The 24,364-nt window shown below is 29.8% G+C and overlaps 1 pseudogene; it reads right to left on the bottom strand.

Moving 5' to 3' along the window:
* Positions 1–967: 967 nt before the first annotated feature.
* Positions 968–24,364, bottom strand: part of LOC107844254 — a 70,815-nt pseudogene continuing 47,418 nt past the window's right edge.

Below are 24,364 nucleotides of genomic sequence, written 5' to 3' on the forward strand. Positions count from 1 at the left end.
CTAAAGAGTTACATCTTTTCCGAAGAGTTGTACCTTTATGAAGAGGTACACCTTTCTAAACTGTTGCTTCTCTTCATAAAGCAACACCTTGATGACTATAAATACCTGATTTTTTTCTCAGGTGCAAAAATAAAAAAAAATTGAGTTGAAAACAACTTTTTCTTATAATAACTCTAGTGTGATGTTCAAACTGTTGAGTGAGTTTGTGGTTCATAAAATTTGAGGTACCACTATTTTCTGAAGTGAATCATTTTATCCTAGGAGGAAATATTCTGTTAACCTTGGGTACTTGAGGGGGATAAATTCCTTAAGGACACACCGTGCATTCAGTGGGCTTGATTCTATCAATTTGTTTGTCTTCATCTTGATTTCCTTAAGTTGGTTTTATTGTTTTTTCCAAAAATAGTAGAAACTTCATTTTGATAGTTCATTTGATAATTCATTTGAATTTGTGTTTGAAGTTGTTGGAACTTCTTTGTAGTTCCTGAAGTTGTTCTTAAACTTAGTTTTAAAGTTCATATTGTTAAATACAGATTTTGTACCCGAAAAATAACAATTGGTGGTGGTGGCAGATGGAAATGGTAGTAATTGTGGTGGTGAATGGTGCTACTTCTTCGGAGATAGCGGTATGGTCTGCGTACATCTTACCCTCCCCAGACCTCACTTCGTGGGAATAAACTGGGTTTGTTGTTGTTGTTGTAGATAGTAATTGATGATTGATGGGATAATTCTAAATGGTGACTAGCAGTAATAATGGCTAATTGTAGTGATTGACAACAACTGTGGGTGCTGGCGACAACTACAATAGCTATTATGGAGGGCAATAGTGGTAGCAATGAATAGATGAAATTGGTAAATGCACCACGTCAATTACACAGAAAATAACTTTTTTTTTTCTCTCACTGATAATCGCTGGCATTGGATCAAACTCCACTTGAAAATACACTATAATGGTGGTCAAGTTTACTTCATGAATATTATAACGTCATTTATTGTCTTCTTGAACGTACAAAAGAACTTTAAAAAAATGAAAAAAGTTAAAAACAAAAAAAGATTAGTTTTCTCAAGAAAAATATGAGTTTTCAGATATGCTATTTCCTAAAAAAGAATAAGAAAAAGTGAAGGCAACATAATGTCCTCCATCCGCCAAGTATTTCTACATTATACTTTCTTGTTGGCCTGCTCGAAGTTTTGCCAGTTCTTCTTCGGCATCTTTCAACTGTTCTTTCACTGTGACTATTCGTATTTCCAGTTCCTCTACTAAACCGCGAACAAGTGAAGGTTGGTACAGTGTCAGAAAAATATGTGAAAATGCTTTCAGCGCTTCAACACCGCAAACCTATCAGAGAGTAGTACATCACTTACCAGACTGGCGAAACTCTGTTTCTTGAATATATTTAAAAAACTATGATCATGTTCTCCCATGAATAAAGAACTCATTTCTTTTTTCTTTTTCTTTTTCTTTTGTTTTTGGCTGGGGGAAGATATCCAGGATATATGCAACAGCATCTTCAAACCTCTCGTGGCAGCAAAGGCAGCTTGGTAATATTGAAGTCATCATATAACATGTAGAATTGGTCCAAGTACTTTTGTTGCATCCGCATCCTAGCCTTCAGCAGCTTGGAATCAACAACTAGAAACAGACGCAAGGTCCAAGAGTTAGTTTTCTCTCACAGAAAACAACTTAGGAAGAAAAGGTGATACAGACAACACCAAACATAATTGAAAAGAAACTATAAGGAATTAATACTATGTACAGAAAAGATATGAGAATTGTACCTTCTTCATTGAAAAACACTTGGTTAATTATAATGTTATGTGTATCAATCACGAATTTAGTGAGTTCCTGAACAAGCCTTTCAGTCCCATAGAGAGGAATTTCGGAATGCAAACACAAACGAATGTCATTAAGTCCTGTTAAAAGAAGTGGCATTAAAGATCAGGAGAACTTGAAAAGTAACCAGAAGGTAAGCAATGAAAGAAGGAATTTATTCAGCCATTCCCTGCCATGGCCAGGGTAAGTAGTAGGTTACCAGAAAGCAAAATAAGATGAAAAAACAAAATAAATGGATCAACAGGCAACATCAACAGACTCCTCCACCTCCACAATCAAACAAAACATTCAGAACACATTGTGTATTTGTTTTTACCAAAACGAAACTGATCAGATAAATAGTTGCTAGAAATACTAATGAACTATTCAAACTCATTTCTGTGAAAATGCAGGTCTTTGCGAGGAAAAGAGTGGGAACTAGACACCACATCAGTTACATAGCTCAGTTTCCTGCAATTATGTGACTTCTGTATCCGTGATGATTGGTGAATACTTCTAAATTCTAATGATGATTTTCAAGAATTGTGAAGGATCCTCTTAACAGCAAGACCAGCAGCAGCCGCAGATGGAAGAAACACAAGACTTATCCTTAATCCCATTACTTGGTCACATTCATGTGAAAGCTATAACTTTCTGCTCTTTTTTTGATGTACATTGTTTCATTGGCGTTCATCAAGCAGATGCATGAGTACCAAAGATTATGTACAAAATAGAGTATGTCAGCTCCAATATATTATACGTTATACTAAGATTCAGGAGCTAATAAAGTCCAAAAAATTATTAGTGGAATTTACAGGGGACAGATATAGTTGCAGATTTCCTCTCCCCCAACCAAGATCCGATTCTTACATAACGACAAAAGTTGTTGAAAGTCTTTGAACTCTGTATATATATTCTGGAATTTTCCTTCCCCATCTCCTAAAACGATCCCAGTCCTACACTGAAGCTTTCTTATGCAAGTTCTCTTCATCTATTTTAATTTTACTTGTAAATATCCTAATGCGCTCTATCAGAATTCAGAAGAAACCAACTACCCTCAAAGGACTTATAACAAGAAATAAAAAGATTTTCTCCTATCATAGTCATAGGCTCATCGCTAGGATCAATTACCTCAAAGGGCTTAACCAGAAATGAGGAAGATTTTCTCTTCCATAACCTCTTATTAAAAAGATATCATCAGAAACGAAGCTTGCCGGAGCAAAGTGAAAGGGAGAGAAAGTTTGGAGTCATGTACCATTTCCCAAGAGAGACTTCCTTTTTTTCTTTTGTAAAAAAAATTCAGTGCAATCAATTTATTCAAAACTCCGGTGAATGTTTCTGATAGTAATTGAAAGTTGTATAGTTCTTTAGACCTTAAGAGCGCAATCCGGTGCACTAAAGCTACCGTCATGCATGGTGTCCGGGGAAGGGCTCACCACAAGGATGTATTGTATGTAGCCTTACCTTGCATTTCTGCCAGAGGCTGTTTCCAAGGCTTGAACCCGTGACCTCCTGGTCTGTAACACCCTGCATTTTGGGCTAGAATGAAAACCATCATTTCTATGCATTGATGTTCCAAAAGCCATAAATCCTATGCAAATTTGGTATGTTAATCAATTATGTAGTGTGGAAAACTATTTGAGCATGAATTGTGATTATAGAGGTCCCCTAGCTCAAGGTCAAGTTGAAAGCTTTCCTATCGTTCGAGTTTTAGCGAGCGTCGAAACTTGAGTCAACTTCAATCGACCATAACTGCTTGTATATGAAGAACTAGGTGGCCTACTATATATCAAATGAAAGATCTACGAATTAGATTTCCAACGATACCAACTTCGCCCAAATCCGATATTAGAGCAAAAAGTTATGCCCATTTTACTCTAGCATATCAGCCTGGCAAATGAGTGACGACAATTCTGACGGCTTATCACAAATCTAACGACTTATCAGAATATGTCGTCATCCTTAGGTGGAAACTCATAAATTTCAGATCCTAGATGACCTGGGCTGACGGGCTATCACAGATCTGACGGCTTATCAGCCTTGGTCGTCAGCTGAAAATTTCAGCAACTGGAAAGTGATTTCGTAGGGGTATTTTGGTATTTTCCTTACTCCAAAAACTTTCACACGAATTAAATCACCCCTTAAATGTTATTAATCCATATATTTTCAGTTTTACAACATCTCAATCCTCTCTACTCTCAAGAACAAGATGGAAACTAAGGTTTCCTCTAAGATCAAGAAATCAAGAAAATCAATCCTTCAGTTCAAGATTTCCAAGAAAAAAAACCAAGATTTAAGTTTCCTTCCCTTCAATCGATCAAGAATTCATCCTCCTAAGTGAACATGTTCAAGAAACGGATCTAGATTCGGGTTCCATGTATCTAGATCCGGGTTCCATCTTTCAAACTAAATAATCTTAGGTACGTGGAGTTTATCCTAAACTACATGGGCTTGTTGAAGTATGATTTAAAGATCTAACAAGCATGAACTTATAAAGGGGTTTTTAGATCCATGATTTTATTATGCATTACGAATGTTTAAAGATATTGATGATTTGGTCTTTAGGCCTTTCCCCCTTAAATTGATTTACATGTATATGTATGAAAAAAAATCAGATTTGAAGATTGTTTGAGAGCATAATTTATGAAATTCCTCTTTTGTGATGACTTTAAATTTGTGGTCTTGTTGAGAATGATTTGATATGCATGATTTATGGCTTGAAAATAGTTTAATCAAATACCATAGTATTTTCAGCATGATTTAGAGATTTTGAGAGGGAGTTTCTTGATATAAATGTGTTTTGATAAAGAGAGAAAGATTTGCATAAGATTAATGCTTTTGACATGACCACCTTGTATCATTTGAAATATTGTCAAAGAGAGTTGCATACATGTGTTTACATGAGTAATTAAAGAAAGGGTTCTTCGAACTGATTTATTGATATAGTGGTCCCACATTTATATTTTGGAAACAGAGATTCTAGTATACTAATAATGGCTCAAAAATGTGACTTGCAAGTTAATGGTATGATTATACCATAAGTATGTATGCCATAACAGAGTATGTTTTCAGAGTATGTTTTCAGCGTATGTCTTCAGAGAATATTTTCAGAATATGTTTTCAGATAATGCATATTTTAAAGATTTAAAAATGGGTATAAAGAGGGTTAGGTGGTTACCCAAAGAAGGTTTGAGTTCAAGTAACTCTTATCCTAAAATCGTATTTGTCGATAAGGGTAGATTATTATTGTATACTGGCGACAACCATGTGGCGTAGTAGATTCAGAGACTCCGACCCTTGCAGCACACTTGGGTTGGGGGCTTGGCTGCCGAGTTAATGGCAGATTCCATATAACCTGTGGAATTTTAGAGTTGTAAGGTATACCATCCAGTGCAGAAGTAAAACAAAGAGTGTCACAGAGTTCAGATGATTTTTCAGAGTCTCTCAAAAATACCCATGAGATTTCTTACTATATGATATGTTTATGAACTATTTTAAATTGCTCTCATATATGTTGAATACAAATTACTATATTGGATTTGCTCTGTATACCAGTACATCTGTATTGACCCCCCTTCCCCTACTTCTTAGGTTCTGAGGCTCAGTCTTGGGGTCCCGATAAGCAGTAGATAATTCAGACAACAGATCAGATTGTGCAGTGGTGAGCCTTCTCTATTCCAGAAGGCCTGTCCTTTCAGATTATGTCATCTATTATAGTTTTAGTCTACTGGGGCCTTGTTCCAGTTTTCAGATAGTTATCAGATTTTCATGTAGTAGAGATTTTGCAGACTGTTTCAGATGTTATTAATGATATTCAGATTTTATTCCTTATTGTTAAACTTAATCCAGAGTGTGACCATGTTTCCGTATTAGATCATAAATTCTTTATTTTTTTTATTATATGAATGTTATGCATGACTACCAGATAGAGTAGAACGTCTGGGCCTTCATAGTTTGGGATGTTCGTCACGGCCAGGCCCTAGTTCGGGTCATGACATAGTCACATTGCAGCAACTTTACGAGTTGCTCCAGGGCTCTTTAGTCCATATTCAAGTCAAATAGAACCTCTCGTACCACTGCCAGCTCCCTTCACCAACACAACAGACTGAAAATAAAACTGCATTAGGTGGGTTTTTTTTGGATAGGGGTTGGGGTGTACAACCAGGAGTATAATAAATGAAAAAGCAAAGGCCCGAATGCTCAGTCGTACAGATTTATAGTGCTAGCTGATAACACCTCATCAATATAGAGATATTATGTGTCACACTACTTGTTGTATTTTTAAGAGGTGTGAAAGGAAAATGAATAGTTGTTTTTTTTAAAAGACACCAATAAAATGATGAAATTTAAATAGAAATCTTTTTGATTTGAATGTTTATGACCTTTTCATAATTTTCCCCAGATATATACATGAAATTTTAAAGAAAAAATACTCTTCTTTCTTGAAAAAAACTAGTGTGATTTGCACCCGTTGAATGCGTTCGTAGTTCGACTGAATTTGATGTACTCTTATTCTATTGAAGTGATTCATTTTATATTTTATAACCTCAAATACTTGAGGAGAATAATTTTCTTAAGGGAACGTCGCAAATTCGGTGGATTTGAATCTTTCTGTTTCATCTCTTTTTATTACAGTTGGTTTTACTGTTTTTTCAGAAAATAGTTTGAGCTTCTTATTAATAGTTCTTCTACTGTCTAAACTTATGTTTGAAGTTCTTGAAACTTCATTTTGATAGGTCATAAGTTGATTGAACTTGTGCTAAAGTTTTTAACATTTAATTTTTCTGTTTTCAACAAAAATAGTTTGAACTTCATTTTTGGTTATTAATAAGTTGAGTTGAACTTATTGTTAAAGGTTCAAAGTTGTAAATACAGAGTTTAAATTTCATTTGACTATTCATATGTTAATTTGATCATGTGTGTGAAGTTATTGATGAAAAAATACAGATTTTACTAAACCCGAAAAACAACAATCTTAAGGAAATTAAATAAAAGATTTTTTTGTGCTTGTTTGATGAAAAAAAAATTATCACCATTTATAAATCAAGTACTTGGTTAATCTGTATTGGGTCTGATTTTGTGGAGAAAAAAATCTTTTGTTTTCTACTCCCTCGTTTAGAAGAATGTAAAAAGCTTCACCAAGAAATCAGTATGGAAATTCTGTTTGAAGAGTATAAAAACTTCATCGATTCGGTAAACTCTCTATGTTGGTTTCTGGAGTTTAAAACCTATAGTTTTTCACACTATTTGAATTTGATTCTGATTTGAAGTCATAAGAACTTCGTCAGGTTTCAAAGTGCATTCGGTTGATGATTTAAAGAGATAAAAATTTCATCGTTGGCTAGAAATAAGTTGATTAAAGATTAAATTCTTCATAGTTAGTATTCTAAAATACTAAAGTGTGCATCAAAGATTATCAGGAAAATGACAAATGAAACTAAACAACAAATTGATTCGGTTGTGAATGGTGATGTCCTAACGATAATCAATGTTGCATCATTAAGTTGTTCAGGTATTGCTCTAGCAATGAAAATGACAGAGCAACCAAAAAATATTCTGGTGTGATCTTTAAGGAATGATAGCAAATGATGACATTTTTGCTGGCCAAACTTGAAATGCAAATGGTCACAAGTATAAATCCTCATATTTCAGAAAAAAATAATGATTTAAAAGTAATTGTCTAATTTGAAAGATCTTGTGAGTCAATTCAAGATAGAAGAAGATAATGAGTTAAATGACAAATCATCAATGATGGTTACAAATCCTTCTAAGGATGATGCTCTAAATAATAAGAAGATAAAGAAGTCATTTGAACAAGAGAAAAAGCAGAATAAGAAAACGTTCAAAGACAAGTGCTACAATTGTAGTGATGTTGGCCACAAAGCTCTAAATAGTTAAGTTTCAAAAAAGAACAAGAAAACCAATCATTAAACATGTTGGAAGAAACTGAAAAAATTTAAAATTTATGTGTTATGATCACGGAATGCAATTTAGTAGGAAATCTAAATGAATAGTGGTTTCATTTAGGAGCCACTAGAAATGTTTGTATGGACAAAGAAGCTTTTGCTACTTATGATACCGCTGGTCCCAAAGAAGTGATCTTCACGAGAAATAATGTAACAGCTAAGGTTAAAGAAAGTGGGAAGATATTCCTAAAAATGACTTTCGATAGGATGTTGACTCTCAACAATGTTCTCCACTTTTCTACTATTAGGATAAACTTAGTATCGACAACACTTTTTGATAAAAATTGATTTAAGTGTGTGTTTGTGTCAGAGAAAGTTGTAATAAGTAAGAATGAAAAGTATGTAGGAAAGGACTACCCAAATGAGGATTTTTTTCAAAGTTGATGTAATGACTGTTGAAATAAAGAAAGTTAATGCTGCTTTTTACTTACTAGAGTCAAATGATTTACGACATAGTAGCTTAGGACATGTCAATTACAAAACCTTGTAAGAACCGATTAGTTTAGAAGTGTTGCTTAACTTTAAGTGCAATAAATTGAAGGGTCAAATATGTGTGGAATCTAAATATGCTATGCATCTGTATAAGTCTGTTGAAAGAAATTTCAATTTGTTTGATTTAATCCATACTGACATTTGTGATATGAAGTCAATACCATCTCGTGGTGAAAAAAAGAATTTCATAAATTTTATTGATAATTCCACTAGATATTATTATTTTAATTTGCTAAATGGTAGGGAGAAAACAATAGACGTGTTTAGGCAATATCAACTAAAGTTGAAAATCAGCTGGATAAAAAGATCAAAATGATAAAAAGTGATAGAGGTAGAGAGAATAAATCTCCTTTTATGGAGATATATTTGAAAATTTAGTTATCCATTAAATTACTGCATCGTATTCACCTTAATCGAATGAAACTGCAAAAAGAAAAAATTGAATGTTGAAGAAAATGATGAATATCTTACTCATAGGTTTAAGTTTACCGCAAAACTTGTGGCGGAAGCTATCCTTACAATAAATCAAATATTTAATACAGTGCCTCATAGCAAAATATATTCTATTCTATGAAAAATAGAAATGAAGGAAACCCAACTTGAAATATTTCAAAGTGTAGGATGTCTAGCCAAAATTCAAGTTCCTATACCTAAAAAGGTAAAAATAGGACCTAAGACTATAGACTGTGTGTTCATCGGATATGCTATAAGCAGTAATGCATGTCAATTTTTGATTTATAAATTTGAACATTCGAATATTTATGAAAATATGATAATTAAATCAGATAATGTTGAATTCTGTAAACATATTTATCCGTATAAAACTGAACATGAATTGTATAATGGAAGGTTTAAACGACCTCGAGATGAACCAAACGAGAATGTACTTACTGATGAGAATCCAAGGCATAGTACACGTCAAAGAACGTTAACTTCCTTCGAATCAGATTTTGTAAAATTTCTTCTTAAAAATGAGCCAAACGTTTAAAGAAGTGACGTCGTCTTTGAACTCATCTTTTTGGAAAGAGGAAGCCAATAGTTAGACTGATTCAATCTTGAGCAACTAAACCTATGAGTTGGATGATCTTCATCCAGAAAATAAATCTTTAGATTCTAAATGAGTCTTTAAAAGGAAAATAAAAGTTGATGGTACTATTGACAAATACAAGGTAAGACTTGTTGTGAAAGACTTTAGACAAAAAGAAGTTCTTGATTATTTCAACACTTACTCGCTTGTAACAAGAAAAAGGTCCATCCGAATGTTGGTTGCATTAGCAACGGTATATGGCGTTGAAATTCATCAAATGAATGTGGAAATAACATTCTTAAATGGAGAATTGGAGGAAGAAATTTACATGAAACAACTTGAGGGTTTTGTGGTTCCTGGTAAAAAAGAAAAGTATGCAAACTTGGTAAGTGACATCCAAAGTACGACCTAACCATATTCACAAACGGCTCCAAGACAAATGAATGCGATAAATGTGTTTACATTAAAGATACTCTAAATCATAATGTCATTGTTTGTTGGTATACGGATAATATATTGATCATAAGTAGAGACATTTCTGACATATATGCTATGAAATGAATGCTTGAGAACAAGTTTGATATGAAAGACGTTAGAGTTGCAGATGTGATCTTAGAAATAAGAATTCATAGAATCCACAAGGGTTGTCATTGTAGCAGTCTCATTATATTGAAAAGGTACTTGACAAGTTACAGTAGTTGGATTTCAGTATTGTCAAGACTCCATTATACGTAATTTTTGCACTAAAAAAAAGGTAAGAGTGTCTCACAGTTGGACTACATAAGAGTGTTGAAAAATTTGTTGTCTATCATTAATTGTACGCGACCAGATATAGCATGCGTTATTAGTAAATTGAGTCGGTACACGAGTAATCCCAATCGAATTCACTAGATGGCAATAAAAAGTATTTTGGGTTATCTAAAACATACTCAAGACTATGCTTTGCATCATAACAAATATCCATCGGTAATTGAAGGATATAGTGACGCAAATTGGATCATTGAATCGAATAAAATAAATTCCATTAGTGAATATATATTTACTTTAAGTTGAGGAACAGTCCTTTGGAAATCATCCAAACAAACATGTATTGCCCGCTCTATAATGGAATTTGAATTTTATGTGTTAGATAAAGCCAGTGAAGAAGTTGAATGACTCCAAAATTTCTTGGAGGATATTCTTTATTGACCAAAACCTTTGGCACCAGTATGTATACACTGTGATAGTCAAATGACAATAAGTAGCACAAAAAGCATGATGTATGAAGATAAATCTCGTCATATAGGATGGAGAGATAATGCTATTAGAGAACTACTCTCGAGTAAAATTATCACGATTGACTATGTAAAGTCAAAGGATAATATACCAAATCCATTTACAAAAGGCCTAGCTAGAGAGGGAGTCGAGAGAAAATAGAAGGAAATAAGTTTAAGACCAAGGACAAGTTATCACAACAGTAACTCTATTTAGCAAACTGGAGATCCAAAGAGTTAGGTTCAAGGAAATAAAACAAAGTTGTGATTGATGATTCAACATTGTCAATATACTTCACTCATTGTCATGATGAAGACAATGTTTAGAAAATAAGGATAAGACCTATGGTTTGAAGATTTTTAATAGTTTTTAAGTTTTTCTGGTTTGACCAAATAGTTTGATCTATAGGATTAAACATTTAGGAATCACCTATGATAGGGTGAAGTAAAAGCTGCTTCAAGGAGAATGATGGTAAAGGCCTATTCTCTAAGCTCTCATGAAACTAGGTCGTGTGACTTGTGTTATCTAGGTGTACATCAAAGCTCAATGGTCCAAATATATCACATCTACAAATTGAACGAGTGCATTCGATGCAAGTTCACTATGGAAAGTTCAAAGAAAAGCCTATTTATCTAGATGCAACTAGTCTTTGCTGGTAAGTTACACACTTGTTCGATTTTTTTTTTTATAAAATAGTCATTCCCAATTCATGTGGTGGATTTTTGGGTTTTTAAGAGTTGTGAATGAAAAATGAATATGTGTGTTTACTAAAAGACACCAAGAGAAAGGATGCAATTTGAATAAACACCTTTTCGGTTTTGATGGTTATGACCTTTCCAATGCATTATAACTTTTTTGAAGAGTTGCACCATTATGAAGGGGTGAACCTTTCTGAACCACCACTTCTCTTCATGTAGCAACACTTTAATGGCTATAAATACTTGTTTTTTTCCTCAGATATAAACATGAATTTTTAAAGAAAAATACTCTTCTTTCTTGAAAAAACTAGTGTGATTTGCACCCATTGAATGCGTTCATAGTACCACATTATTTGAGGTATTGTTATTCCGTCGAAGTGATTCATTTTATCCTTTGAGGATATATTCCATAAACTCGGATACTTGAGAGGAATAATTTCCTTAAAGACACACTGTGAATTTGCTAGACTAAATCTTTCTGTTTCATCTCTTTTTCTTAAAGTTGATTTTACTGTTTTTTCAAAAAATAGTTTGAACTTCATAGTTCTTCAACCGTCTGAACTTGTGTTTGAAGTTCTTAAAACTTCATTTTGATAGTTGTTTAATAGCATTTGAACCATATATCGTGTATAACAAGTTTATTATTAGAACAGATAATACACAGGTAAGATGGTGGCTAACAAGAAAAATACAAAACTCAGTTATGACAAAGGAAATTCAGAGACTAGCATTAAATATATTGAATTTTACATTTACAATTGAAGTAATCAATACTAACAAAAATATCATTTCAGATTACTTATCAAGACAAAGCTACTCAAACTGATTTACCAATGGAAGAGGCTGATGCCAAAGATACCCAAACTAACTTATTACTCTAAATGTTTAAACAAATGGAGTTATTATAAGAACGAGTTATTACACTAACTACTGAAGTTACAAATCTAAAAGTGCAAGTCGAGCACTATAAAAAATAAGATACTGTGCAGGAAGAGCATATTAAAGAAACAGACCTAGAAGGTGATGATGAGAAATACCTTAAAACTCAAATTACTGACGTAACTTCAATTACAGCTGCAAGCACATCTAAAGGGAAAAATATAGTCACTAAAAATAGACCTGAAATACCAAAGAAAAAGAATTATAACCTCAGCCAAATATTTTTAAAACCATATACACCAAATATACAAAATTTAGAAGCATTTGCACTTCCCCAGATATATACATATTCTGAATCACTTAACCAAGAAAAATAGCTATACAACTATTATTCTCGTAAATACATTGAAAATATACACACCTTACAAGCCTTATTAAATACCACACCTATTCAAAGTGAAGAGCTAGCCGCACAACAAAAAGGATATATTACCCAGAAATGCCAAAATTACAATAAACTTATTTCCTTACCAGGTACAAGCCCACATTTTATTAATTCATGTTACTATTATAGATTATTATCTATGGTTTACACAACTGATGGAGAAGAGTTAGCAGGAATCCCAGAAATTCACAAAGAATTTATGACTTAAAAGAGAATTACCAACGAACGATTATTCTATATTTTTATTCCGCACCAACAGAAATATTATTCGACAAAATTAAACAAAATATTAATGTAGTCAAAATGGGTATGACCAGAGATTATATTATTCCAAAAGAAATATGTGAACAGACCGAGATATCAAAAACGCAGATACCAACATTTTACCGCAACAAAAGAATTATTAGAATAAGCAATATATTATCAGAATTACTTAATAATTATTCAAATAAAAAGAAGATTGGATATATAATTCAAGGAATCAAGCATTAATTTATTCAACTTGCAAAGAAGTTAGAGACCATGATATGAAAGAAGTGAGAAAATGGGGATTGACACTCCTCAGACCAGAAGAACAACCATTAACAAGATCTATCAGTAAGGGAATTATTTCAGAAGAAGCTATGGATCAATTTTGCGAAAAAGTTGGCCAAAAATACAAAGACCACATATGCAGCAAATGTAGTGGCAAGCGCAACTTTATTCCAGATGTGATGCTACACTGAAAAGAAGATAGAAAAACAGCAGATACGACAAAAAAGAGATAGCTACGGAGCAAAATAATGGAAACAAGCAATTAAATTATGAAAGTGACATGTAGATAACTTTCACAATTTCCTTTACGTAAATTATAAAAATTGTATAGAAAAAGTCTTAAGTATTAACAATTTTTTGTCTTTTAGTAGTTTAAGATGAAGACTTTTTTGATAACCTATAGCCTAGCCTTTTTGACATTTTTTACAAAGTTTTTTAGACATGTACGTGTAAAGTTTCAGATTATAAAAAAACGAGAATTTTATCAGATGAAGGATAAGCCTTCATGCGTTAAAGTGAAAAATTCTATCTCTTGTCTACAATAAATATTTTGATTTTTCATTAAAAAAAATGTATATTTCAATGGAAAAATCTATGGAGGAACAAAACTTAGAATTAATAAACCTACCAGAACAGGTATATTCATTTACTATTATGAATAGTAAAATTCATAATTCCTAACAATCATGATATGATAAAATAAGTTCAATGTTAGTTACTTTATAATAGAATTATTCGAAGAATAGCATGTTAAGAAGTTTATTAGCAAAGTGAAAACGGAGAAAAATCCCTAAGAACTATGACATCCTAAAGGTGAAACCAATAAGGCAAGAAGCCGTGGTGGGAGTAGCCAGAGTTGAGGCGCTGTTTAAGGGACAAGTATCTGGATTACCATGCTAATAGTGACCAACGAACATGTTATTTAAGAATAATCTAGTATATAGTAATCTAATATGATCATATTTTGTTATGTGTATGATTGAAGGAAATATTTTGAAAACAACAATTTTATGAAAAATGAATAATTATTTATCTGACGAAATGGTAGATAAATTTAAAATACTTATTTTATATGCACTTAAGCATATAGAAGTAGTAGATATAAGAAAAATCATATTAGAAAAAGCATTGGTAAATATTATATGACTAAAATAAATTACATACCACAAATACCTAATTACACTTACAAACACATATATACCAAACCTACATGTCCATAATGATAAATTACGTATATTTAGAATTTTGGGAAAAAGATATGAGAAACATACAATTAGTAGAAAAAGAAATGAAAACAAATTTAGACAAATACATGGAAACTAAAGATATAAAATATCTAGAATTCCTTAATGAAAATATGCAAGAATTACTTAGACTAAAACAAATAATTAAAAAATATTATGAAAGAGAATTTAATCAAGCTTAAATGACAGATGATATTAAAATACTTGTTTTATATATACTTAGAGATATAAAAATTATAGACATAAAAAAAATAATATGGGAAAAATTATAAGATTATGAAGAGGAAGAATTATTAAACAGTATAGAAAACTTACACATATATTATGAACATCAATTTTATTTAGATTCAGATGGATATTATACAGACTAAAAATGTCAGAATATATTAAGAAAATTAGAGCAAACCAAGAAGACCTACATAAAGAAATTAATTATAAAAAACAAATTAGAGAAATAATAGAAAATCTAATAGAAAAATTTAAATGGATAGATGAAACCTTAAAAACTCTAGAAAAAAACAAAGATAAAAGTTTAGATAGTTTAAAAAATTCATTAAAAAGAGAACAAGAAGAAATAGTTAGTGACATAAATAACCTCAAACAAGATATTAAATATAGTACAAATAAAATAAATTATTATACATTTACTTTAGAATAAAATGATAAACTACGAATATCTAAAATATTGGAGACAAGAAATAGAAGAAATAAGATTAATAGAAAACCTTATAAAAACAAATTTAATTGAATACTTTAAAACAAAAGATATAGAATATTTAGAATATCTTAAAAATAATATAGAAGATTTACAAAAATTAAGTGAAAAAACTAAAGAATATTATAGCAAAGCATTTCATAAACTACCATTTAATCACCCCACCCCCCCCCACCCCCAAAATATGAATATTAGTAAAATTGAATATATTAATAAAATATATGAAAATAAAAAATACAAGAATGAAGAAAAATAGTTAATGAATATTACTACAAAGAATTTAACAATTACATAAATTAATGGATACATCTTACGAAAAAAATAAATCATTATAAGAAATCGAAACCCAACTATATAGTTTTTACCTAGAATACAAAAGGTTACATAATACTAACGAGGATCCTAGGACACTAGATAATTTAATTATGATAATATATAATCTAGAATTAATAAAACATCTTAAGTCAAGAAGATAAAAATGAAAATTATTTCAATCAATAATATTCAAGTATTTATTATCTAGTAAACTAACCGCGCCTAATCCGCACCCCCTACAATTGGTATCAGAGACTTCTTATTTAAAAAATATGAAAGTAGTATATATATGGATTTATTTAATTAATTCATTAATTATGATGAGATTTAGATATTCCCCAAAATATTATTTAAATGAATAACGTACAAAAATAGAAAGAATTAAAACAAATAATATCTGAAAAACGTAAAGAATTAAAAGTAAGGTTAGAAAGACTACAATATAATATAATTGCCGAAGTTAGTAAAAACTCAATAAATGCACAAAAAGAAGAAATATCAAATTTAGAATCAACAATAGATAGTCTAGAATATACATACCAACATGATCTATTAACAATTAAATAAAAAATGAACAAAGAAGAATTTATAATAGATGAAAAAAAAATATGAAAACCATGAAGGATTAAAAATAAAAATGGTATTTTCTAATATAGGGAGAAGGTATAAGAAAACAGGTGAACATTTATATTTAATGTTAGAAAAAGAAGAATTAAAATTAGAAGATAAATTGACAGCTATGGTGATAATAGAAAAATAAAATGAAGAAATAGATAGAAAAAAGAAAATAGAAAAAATAAAACAATAAACTACAGAAGAAATACGAAAATTAGAAGAAACTAAAAATAATAGGATTGCTGAATTAAAAAAAGAACTACAAATGCTAAAGGATCTGTATGAAAAAAGACAGAAAGAAAAAAAAGAAAAAGATAAAGAACAAAAATTATTAAATGAGATAAATTAATTTAAAGAAAAATTAGAAATAAACAATAAAGAAATAGAAACCAAGGAATTATAAATTAATACAATAGATGTTGAAGAAACAGATAATTATGATTCGAAAGATAGTGAAACATATACAGAAATCTTAACAAATACAAAAGATTTAGAAATCAATGAAGAATAAGAAGTAATTAATGAAGAAAACTTAGAAAATATAAACAAGGAAATAAACACTCTTGATAAAAAAGAAGATGAAAATATAAAGAATATAATACCTAGAACATTAGAAAAAAGAAAACCTACATATTATAAGAATAAGTTTAAAAGATATAATCTAAAGAATGAATATCACAAATGGACACCAAAACAAATAGTTAATAAAAATTATAACTTTTTAGACTTAGATTGTGTAATAAATACAGAAAAAATAATACAATTATGAATAGGATATATGAAAAAACAATTATTAGATAATAATAAAAATATAACAGCTGCATCAGAATATATAAAAAAAACACTAATAGGAACAGTGAAATTATGGTTTTTAAATCTAACTGAAAATAGTAAAAGGGTATTAAGAACTGATAAACCTATAGAAGGAACATCATCAACATTAACACCTATAGAATTATTAAAAAAATATGAAACAACTATAAAAGACAAATTTAGTAGCATGACAACAACAGAAGAAGAACAAAATGAAGAGAAAAATACAAATAGGAATTTAATGTGTTATGTAGATGAATATACTTGCGCATGTAAAGAATATTATTATAAGGGAACATATAATATAGAAGAAAGTAAAGAAATAAGAAAATTATATTTTAGTAAATTACCTGAACCATTTAGTTCAAAAATAATAAAAAGTTGGGATGAAGCAAAAATAGTTGATACTCTAGAAGCAAGAATAAAATTTTACAACAATGGTATAGAAACCTATGTGAAAAATATAGAGAAGAAATAAAAATGGAAAAACATTAATAAGAAATTCAGCATGTTGCAAAGATAAAATATCATCTCAATTCGGATGCGAAAAAAGATATTATAAGAAAAAAAAGACATAAGAAATATAAGAAATACAAGAAATCAAAATATAAATATAAAAAACAAAGAAAAAGATATTATGTAAAAAATTATAAACATAAAAGACCATATCGAAAAAAGAAATCTATAAAAGAATGTACTTGTTATAATTGCGGAAAATTAGGACATTTAGCTAGAGATTGTAAATTACCTAAAAATCCAAAAAATAAACAAATATCAGAAATAAAAATAGAAAATACAGAATATATACAGATAGATTATATAGATTACGAATTAGAAAGTGAAGACAGTATATATAAAATTTTAGAAAATGAAACAGATAATGAAATAGAAGATAATGAAATAGATTGTGAATTAGACGAATTAAATGACTGAAGAAGATATACAAATAAACCAAAATAACTGAAGAAGATATAAAAATAATAATAAAAAAAGAATATTTAAATGACGAAGGAATAGATCAAAAAATAATATTTGATAATAATATATTTGATGAAATAAAAGGAAAAGAGTTAGATTTAAGTGTAGAAAAAATATTTAAAATACCAATAATAAAAAATATATTTACTAGGAAAAAGGAAGAATATTACGTAGTAAGTCAAAAGGAACATGTAATAGACTGTAGATATGCAAAAGGTAAAACTATTATACCACTAGTAACAAAAGGATAATTAACAAAGAAATAAATGATGTAAAAAGTAGAGACCCAATAAAATATGTACACCTTGGAGGTACAGAGATATTAATAAAAACATGTTTTAGAGAAGGAATAGATACACCAATAGAATTATATTTAGCAGATGATAGAATTATAAAACCTATAGAAAAAGGTATAATAACTGCCATAAAAGGAAATTTAATATACCAAAAATTTAAATTTATAATAAGTGCGAATTATTCAGTAGCAATCATAGATAAAAAATATAGATAAATCATTAGTATTATATGAGAAAATATCAGGAATAGAACTAACCCCAGGAAGTAAAATATTTACAGCAAGATGTAAAAATCTATATGTATTAACAATAAAACCTAAAATAACAGAAAAAATAAAATTAATAAAATAGAAATAGAAAGTCCTTCTGAACAATTCGTAAAAACAATTGATAATAATGATTATAGTTACAGAAATATAGACATAGAAGAAGATTTAGAAATAATAAATGATAGAATAAGTACAACAAAAAGAATAACTTATGAAAAATTAGAATCATCAAGTTTATAAAAAAGAACAAGTTATGAAACAAGTTCAACAGTTAATTTAAACCAATATTACATATCAGGAACAATAAATGAAAAAGAATATTTAATACTCTTAAATACAGGACAAGAAGAAAATTATCTAGTAAAAAATGAGGAGATAAAATCTGATAATAATATATGCCCAGATCTACCAAGAAGCTTAATTATCTATTTTTTTATTAATAAAACTACCAGAACAGGTATATTCATTTACTATTTAAATAATATTTTGGGAAATATCTAAATCTCATCATAATTAATGAATTAATTAAATAAATCCATATATATACTATTTTTGTATTTTTTAAATAATAAGTCTCTGATACCAATTGTAGGGGGGTGCAGATTAGGCGCGGTAAATTTACTAAATAATAAATACTTGAATATTATTGATTGAAATAAATTTTATTTTTATCTTCTTGACTTAAGATGTTTTATTAATTCATATTCTAGATTAGATATTATCGTAATTAAATTATCTAGTGTTCTAGGATCCTCGTTAGTATTATGTAACCTTTTGTATTTTAGGTATAAACTATATAGTTGGGTTTCGATTTCTTTTAATGATTTATTCTTTTCGTAAGATGTATCCATTAATTTATGTAATTGTTAAATTCTTTGTAGTAATATTTATTAACTGTTTTTCTTCGTTTTTATATTTTTTATTTTCATATATTTTATTAATATATTCAATTTTACTGATATTCATACTTTGGGGGAGGGGGTGATTAAATGGTAGTTGATTAAATGTTTTGCTATAATATTTTTTAGTTTTTGTAAATCTTCTATATTATTTTTAAGATATTCTAACTATTCTATATCTTTTGTTTTAAAGTATTCAATTAAATTTGTTTTTATAAGGTTTTCTGTTAATCTTATTTCTTCTATTTTTTGTCTCCAATATTTTAGATATTCGTAGTTTATCATTTTATTCTAAAGTAAATGTATAATAATCTATTCTATTTGTACTATATTTAATATCTTGTAACTATTTCTTCTTGTTCTCTTTTTAATAAATTTTTTAAACTATCTAAACTTTTATCTTTGTTTTTTTTCTAGATTTTTTAAGGTTTCGTCTATCCATTTTAATTTTTCTATTAGATTTTCCATTATTTTTCTAATTTGTTTTCTATAATTAATTTCTTTATGTAGGTCTTCTTGGTTTTCTCTAATTTTCTTAATATATTCTGACATTTTTAGTCTGTATAATATCCATCTGAATCTAAATAATATTGATGTTCATAATATATGCATAATTTTTTTATACTGTTTAATAATTCTTCCTCTTCATAATCTTGTAATTTTTTCCATATTATTTTCTTTATGTCTATAATTTCTATATATCTAAGTATATATAAAACAAATATTTTAATATCACCTGTCATTTAAGCTAGATTAAATGTTTTTTCATAATATTTTTTAGTTGTTTGTTTTAGTCTAAGTAATTCTTGCATATTTTCAGTAAGGAATTCTAGATATTTTATATCTTTAGTTTTCATGTATTTGTCTAAATTTGTTTTCATTTGTTTTTCTACTAATTGTATGTTTCTCATATCCTTTTCCCAAAATTTTAAATATACGTAATTTATCTTGGTGGACATGTAGGTTTGGTATATATGTGTTTGTAAGTGTAATTAGATATTTGTGGTCTGTAATTTATTCTAGTCATATAATATTCATCAATGCTTTTTCTAATATGATTTTTCTTATATCTACTACTTCTATATGCTTAAGTGCATATAAAATAAGTATTTTAAATTTATCTACCATTTCGTCAGATAAATAATTATTCATTTTTCATAAAATTGCTGTTTTCAAAATATTTTCTTCGATCATACACATAACAAAATATGATCATATTAGATTACTATATACTAGATTATTCTTAAATAACATGTTCGTTGGTCACTATTAGCATGGTAATCCAGATACTTGTCCCTTAAACAGCGCCTCAACTCTGGCTACTCCCACCACAGCTTCTTGCCTTATTGGTTTCACCTTTAGGATGTCATAGTTCTTAGGGATTTTTCTCCGTTTCCACTTTGCTAATAAATTCTTAATATGCTATTCTTCGAATAATTCTATTATAAAGTAATCAATATGGAACTTATTTTATCATATCATGTGTGTGAAGCTAAGTTGAAAAAATACAAATTTTTACTTAACCCGAAAAATAACACTACTTTCACTAAAGCATAAGACATATAAGTTGTTCAGGTCCCGTTAAAAGAGATATTCTGCCGCAGCTTCCTGATTTTATTGATACTTCTTATTCAAACTTATTAACAGTTTTCCCAGGTCCAAACAAAGATCCTTTGAACATTACTAATCACACAGTGGCAGCACAACAACCAAAAAGCAACTTTTTCATTACAACGAAGACCATTTCAAGGGAAAAATCTTACTGGATCCTTGAACTGTCTGTTTTTTTTTTATTGATCAGAACTTGAACTGTCTGTTCACTTGTTCTATTATATCTTTCATGCCTTCAAGTTTTCCTAGGATCGCATCCTCACCAAATTCAGTGTCGACACCAAAGATACGCTGCAATAGATATGTAATCTTTTAGTAAATTCAAGTTGTCAAATGAAGATTGAATTATCTTTTTTTTGGAACACTTCAAATGATTTTTCGCTTGTAAAAGTAGCAAGCTCCCCACCTCCATCGAGTAAATTTAATTTAGCTTTTTGCATTTGTTAGCCAAAAGTTATTATTTTTATTTTGTTACACAAAAATTATTTGACTTTTCTTTTATCTTTTTTAAAAGTAACTTCAATAAAATGTAGTTAAAACCCAGATGAAATTATTTTTTTTTGTATATTTTAGGGTAAATTCAAAATGACCCCTCAAATATAGTTTTGAATAATTTTGATATTATAAACTTGATAAATATGAGTATATTTAACTACATCAAATACTTAACAAACTCTGAGTGATAAATTTTACAGATTTGTAAAAAAAATATTTAATATTAACTCACATTTAGAGGTGTATTCTGTGCACTTTTATTTTTTTGATTTATTGCAGGATTTGGATAGCTAATTTCTAGACATAATTTATCTGTTTTAGAATAATTTCATCGATTCTCATAATTTTCGCTTCATAACATTGATATCTCATGTTACATATGATACCACACTTACTTGAGACAATTGAAGAAAAGGTGTCTTTTAAGTCTTGAATGAAGGATTAGTGACATTAACTAACTTAAAGGGTCAAACATCATTAGAAAACTTGATTAAGTTAACTATGAACTTGATTAATATTTTTAAAACTTTCTAATCTTTTCAAATATACAAATCAACCCACACCCTTCTTTAATCCAAATTACCAGTCTCTCTCCTCTCTCTCTCCCCACAACTTCTCTCAACTCTCTCCCAATTAATAGTTCTGCAAAATTCTCCCTTCAATCCCCGGCAACTTCAACCTCCGGCGAAAAATAGTTGGGCGAGTTCCCTTTCGACTTTCAACCGTCAATCGGCGTGAAGACTTCTCCGGCGATAATAACTTCGAGTTCTTCACTATCCCATTTCTTTTTTCACAGGTAAAAAATTATGAAGAAACAGAGAAACTTGACCCAACTACTCTTCTAGTATAGAAATGTGTACTAAATAAAATCTTAATTTCTGGCATTTCTTCTTCTTGTTGTCGTACTGTTGACTCAGATTTATTGGTAATTTTTATTCACAGTTGATGTTCTTAGTGTGTATATGTGATGTGTTGGTGTTGCTGGATTGATTTGTTGTTTGTCCTGATAAAAGTGGTGTTGCAACAGATGAAACATCTGATACAATCGTCAACAGCTTAAAATCTGATGCAACTACGAAAATCTAATGCAACAGATGAACAATCTAACAAATAATTCATCTATTGTGACATACAAATCTTCTGTTTGGAAAAATCTAAACAATATTGATCCAATAGATAACTCATTTTGCAAAAGATAAGTGATATGTTTCAACAGTTCAGTGATCTATTTTTATTGTCTCCAACAATTTACTCATCCGTTGCAACAGGTCAGTTATTTATTACAATAGATTACATACCTGGTGATACAGATTAGTGATCTATTTTTATGGTTTCCAACGAATTACTCATCCGTTGCAATAGGTCAGTTATATGTTGCAACAAATAACATACCTAGTGCAACAGATTGGTAATTTGTTTTTATTGTCTCCAATGGTTTATTCATCCATTGCAACATGTCAATTATATGTTGCAACAGATAACATACCTGGTGCAATAGATTAGTGATCTATTTTTATGGTTTCCAATGGATTACTCATCCGTTACAATAGGTTAGTTATATGTTGCAACAGATAACATACCTGGTGCAACAGATTAGTAATCTGTTTTTATGGTTTTCAATAGATTACTCATTCATTGCAACAGATTGGTTATATGTTGCAACAGATAAACTACCTGGTGAAATAGATTAGTAATCTGTTTTATGGTTTCCAATGGATTACTCGTCCGTTGCAATAAGTAGGTTATATATTGCAATAGATAAACTACCTGGGGCAACAGATTAGTGATCTATTTTTATAGTTTCCAACGGTTTACTCATCCTTGCAACAGGTTGGTTATATGTTGCAACAAATAAAATACTTGGTGTAATAGGTTAGTGATCTGTTTTATGGTTTCCAATGGTTTACTCATCCATTGCAATAGGTCGGTTATATATTCCATTAGATAAAATACCTGGTGTAACAGATTAGTGATCTATTTTTATTATTTTCAATGGTTCACTCATTCGTTGTAATAGGTCGGTTATATGTTGCAACAGATAACATACCTGGTGCAATAGATAACATACCTGGTGCAACAGATGGCATACCTGGTGCAACAGATGTGTGGTCTATTGGAATTGTTATTTTACCATTGTGCTTGTTAGATTTATGGCTATCCCTTTTTAATAATGCAGTAATCAATTATAATATATTTTATGTTCCTGTTAATTTAAGATAATATGAATCCCAAAAGAAAAGAAATTGAATCAAGTCTAAGTAAAGGAGCAAGTGCAGCAGCTCGGCTACATTTACCGCTCTATGTGTTTGCTTTACAAGCGTTATCTCAATCAGGAGTAGAAGATAATGAACATGGGAAGGAGGAATGTCTCAAAAGAGATGATCCAAATGATAATAGCCCTTCCGCCGAAAAGTTGGTAAAAACCTTCAGCATTGATTGCTATCCTGTGAGAATGCAGTACGATGGTGCCACAGATTTAACGGGTGATTTCGTGGTTAAGTCAACAATGGGAAAATCTTTCGATGCCTTCAGAAAAATACTTCGAGAATAAAAATTGAATGCTTATTTCAGGAAGGATGCTTTGGGAAATATTTTGATTTGCCGGAGAATAACAATGCTTGTTTCTAGATAAAAATAGTATACAATCTTCTCAAGAGTAGGTTTATGTATGAAAACAACGACAAGATGGATGAGGTGTGGATAAATTACTGTGGCATGCCTGTTTGTTTTAGTTGAAAAGAGTTTGCCATAGTTACCAGACTAAAATGTTATCCTCCTTCTCCTTCTCAAGTTATACCTACTCTAACTCAAAAAAGCACCCCTCACACCCAAAAAAAGGCAAAGACAAGTCGAGTGATCGTGAAGACCTGGTGTCCGTTGTTGGTCCAAGCTTTAAAAACAAAAATTTGATAGAAGCATTGAAAGGTAAAGGACTCTCAAAGAAGCACAAATAATCATTGTTCTTGGTTTGGTTTATACATAATATTCTTTGGGCAAGAGACGTTA

Source organism: Capsicum annuum, chromosome 10 (assembly GCF_002878395.1).
Source record: "Capsicum annuum cultivar UCD-10X-F1 chromosome 10, UCD10Xv1.1, whole genome shotgun sequence".
NCBI classification, from domain to species: Eukaryota; Viridiplantae; Streptophyta; class Magnoliopsida; order Solanales; family Solanaceae; genus Capsicum; species Capsicum annuum.